Here is a 3,955-nt window from a genome sequence, read left to right as displayed (position 1 = left end):
TATGGATACCTTTCCTTCCTTCATATTACACAAAAATCCAATCTCCTCTCTCTTTTCCTGACCCACAACTCTGACTTCAAACATAGAAAATCCTGTTCTCCAGAGACCATTGTTTTCTGTTCCTCCATCTACCATTTCCTCAGATCCCTTTACCACAAAGCCCCATATCTCTGTGAGCCACATTTATGTAGTACATGTAGCTGCTGCTAACTTGCTTACTGCATCTGACAGGAGAAACCATAGGCAAGAATAATGTGGCCAACCGGTCCATCATGACTTGGACATTGTAGGGTTAGGGGAAGACGTCCTGAGTAAGATGGGTGATGAAAGAACCCTTCCTGATAAGACTGGAGAGATGGCAAACTAAGAAAGGATTCCAAATTTGCAGCATCTGACAGTCTAGAAGAGAATATGGGTGGTGGGAACAGAGGATTTGTGTTCAGTAAAATGTATTACCTTACAATCCTACCACACTGTAGGGGGTAGGAGGCGGGGCGCCTAAGAGTGTTGATGGGGAAAGAGATAGAGACAATTTGCCCAGGGGAAATTCTTGTTTTATGTCCATTATCCCAACGTAATAATTGCTCTTATCTGTTTCATTCTCATAGATGGCTCAGTTTAGATAAGTCATCCTTCCAACCTTCAGACCCATCACCAGTTCTGACTTTTGAATAATTTAATATAGCCAGGTCTTTTTATTTGCTCATTATAACTGCCTTGTTTTGCTCATTTTCCATACCAAAATGTCAGATAAAGTTGATTACTAAATATGTTAAATTATTTTGCATTATAAATTATTTCTGTATTTCAGCTGATGGTCTTAAAGTCCTTAAAAATAGTTCTATTACATGTACCAAATTAACTTTGTACAAAGAATGAAAAATTAAGCCATGGCAATTTTGCTACTCTTACTGTTTTTTCTATCTAGCCACAATTGTTCTTTAACATATCAAATTTCTAGGTACTTTAATTTACCCATTTTAATACCCAAAAGAGAAAGTTATTATTTGTAGAAGAAAAGCGTATAGGTAATAGGATAAAAATGCTGTTGCTGCTCCATTGTAGTTAAAATAATTAATTTACTTGATAACTCGTCAAAAGTGCCTGGACACTTGCTATTTACTTTCCATGGTCTCTAGGCTAAAATAATTGTTCTGTAAAAACAATACTCTGAGTTGGTTCTTATATTTTTGATCTCTAACTTAGATTACAAATTTACAGGAAAAACAGAAAGTATTTGGGAATTCTTAATAGCATTTGTTGAATTACATAAAGCCATAATTAAAATGTATGAATGTAGTTGTGAATTTTCTTGAGGGTTTCACTCGCCTTCTTGGTTTGCCTTGTTATGATCATCTAACGTAATTATGTAATAGGCCCTTTAAGCAGGTTCGATTTCTTTATTCTTTTTTTTTTATTACTGGTATTGTTTGGTAGGTTATTATCACAATAAGAATGTTGTCTTATTTCATTTTTTTAAGTTTATTTATTTATTTTTGAGAGAGACAGAGACAGAGACAGAGACGGAGCAAGTCCAGGAGGGGTAGAGAGAGAAAATCCCACATAGGCTCTGCACTGTCAGTGCTGAGCCTGAGGCAGGGCTCAAACTCACAAAACACGAGATCGTGACCTAAGCCTCAGTCAGAGGCCACACAGGTGCCCTGAATTTTGTCTTTTTTTTTAAAAAAAAAAGTACATCACGATTCTTTCAAAAAGAATCTGAAGCAAGCACTAAGCATTTTCTAAAATTTGAAAATATAAACCTTAGAAAACTTCAGTAAAGTCAGTAATACCCTCATCCCCATCGCTCTGGACACTAAATCACCCTTCACCCTTCCATCCATTCAATAAATATTCATATTAGGAGTCCCTGTTCTGTGACAGACACTATGCCCACTGTATGGCCTGACAAAGTTAGCCTTTCAATCTTCAAGTCTTGGTCTGTAAAATTGGAATAATAATTTATACTTCCACTTAGAAAATTACTAGCCAGCCCTGACATCTCAATTCAAACATCATCCGTTCTTCAAATTGTTCATGACCCTTCATGGAGTCCTAGAGCACTCTCTGAGTATTTCTATCAGAGCATTTGCATTTCTGCATTGCAATTATTTTTCAATTTTCCTTTCCATTTTTAAACTGTGAACTTCGGGAGGGCCATAATTAGATCACTTTTGTAAAAAAAAAAAAATCTCAACAGTTAGGTTAATAGGCAACTAATGACATATTATTGAATCAAGTGAAAGAATTAATTAATTAATTGAAGCATTATTATTAGTGGCATTAGTTTATCTCCTGAAATGGTAGACTGTTTCAATGTGTGAAATCAATGAATAAATCTGAAATATAGCTGATTGAATTAAATTTCATATTGCACTTCATGATTTAGATTTTCTTGATTTACCAAACAGCTCATAAAGGGCATGGATGGCAATAGAGCTGTCCTTTGCTGTCAGCCTTAACCCCATCTCCCCACAATGTTCTCTTCTGGCTTGCTCTTTTTCTCCTTTATTCTTCTTTCTTTTCTGTTCTGTTCTCCTTTTCTTCCTTCCTTCCTTCCTTCCTTCCTTCCTTCCTTCCTTCCTTCCTTCCTTTCTAGTGGTCGTACCAATTTTATTACTTTTACTAAGCCATTTTATCTTCCTCACATTCAATGCAAAGAAATAAAACAATATAAAGAAAAATGCGTCCTCGTTATTATTCACAATAAAAAGGGTCTGCTTCCATTCTGCAGTCCTGGGCATATTCTATAATAAGCAGCACTTAATGGCCCCTGTGGATCAAAGCACCATTTTGTTTTTTTTGTTTTTTTTTTTTTTAATTTTTTTTTTTCAACGTTTATTTATTTTTGGGACAGAGAGAGACAGAGCATGAACGGGGGAGGGGCAGAGAGAGAGGGAGACACAGAATCGGAAACAGGCTCCAGGCTCTGAGCCATCAGCCCAGAGCCCGACGCGGGGCTCGAACTCACGGACCGCGAGATCGTGACCTGGCTGAAGTCGGACGCTTAACCGACTGCGCCATCCAGGCGCCCCTCAAAGCACCATTTTGATTCTGACCCACTGAATAGAATCTCGTGCATATTTGGTGACTGGACTAACTTCATGGGAGTTGTGATGTATTGAACTATTTCTGTGGTATCCCCAGATCTCACTAAATAAGAAAAGACCCTACACACACACACACACACACACACACACACACACACACACACACATAATTAATCTGTCTATAAATTACATCTTTTGGCTCTTTTCTTTAGTGTAAGGTAGAAAAAGGGGCCCTTTCTTGAGTACATGAAATTCAAGTATTATTGTCGTCTAAAGATTGTTGGATTGCTATTGCGTCTCTTATGATGAAAACAGGGTGTACATCAAAACCACTGCCAGATTAAGAAACTTCCACAACTTGTCCCAATTCTTTGAATAACGGAGCAAGGTCCTTTTCTAAGCTGACAATTAGTTCTGTACTGGCATTGCTGCTGGCTATGAAAGTCACAACCAACTGTAAATGATCGAATTGAACCACCTGGTGACTGATACTTTTATTTTTTTGAAAGAAGTTTGCTCCTTTGGTCTGTTGCAAAGGCAAAGGTAGATAAGAAACCAAGGTCTCAAGGCATGCTCGGGAGCTTTATTTTTGGCCATTTAAATAACAGGAATTCCATCTCTATCTGACATAACAATTGCATGGAGTCCTTCAACACCTGGTAATTTTCTATACAGGAATTGCTTTAGGCCATCCGCCATGATGAACCCCTTTCTCTACAGGATCAATCTCCACACCTGGCTTTCTGGGCTGCCGTGTTCTCTCCACTGTGAATTCAGGAAGAGCTTCAAAGAGAGTCTCCCCTGAAAGCCGTGCTCACAGGATTTGTACCTCCTCTGTGCTCCAGGAAGCACTTCCTCTGCCTTTGAGGCCTGGTGACAGAGGCAACTGGGTCTTCTTCTAACAC

At 38.2% G+C, this 3,955-nt stretch overlaps 1 pseudogene; it reads right to left on the bottom strand.

Moving 5' to 3' along the window:
• Positions 1–3,343: 3,343 nt before the first annotated feature.
• LOC123582908 lies at positions 3,344–3,749 on the bottom strand (annotated as a pseudogene).
• Between the last annotated feature and the right edge of the window lie 206 nt (positions 3,750–3,955).

The sequence above is a fragment of the Leopardus geoffroyi genome, chromosome B1 (assembly GCF_018350155.1).
Source record: "Leopardus geoffroyi isolate Oge1 chromosome B1, O.geoffroyi_Oge1_pat1.0, whole genome shotgun sequence".
NCBI classification, from domain to species: Eukaryota; Metazoa; Chordata; class Mammalia; order Carnivora; family Felidae; genus Leopardus; species Leopardus geoffroyi.
Note: the sequence above shows the minus strand (reverse complement) of the source record. Positions and strands in the feature narration are given on the sequence as shown.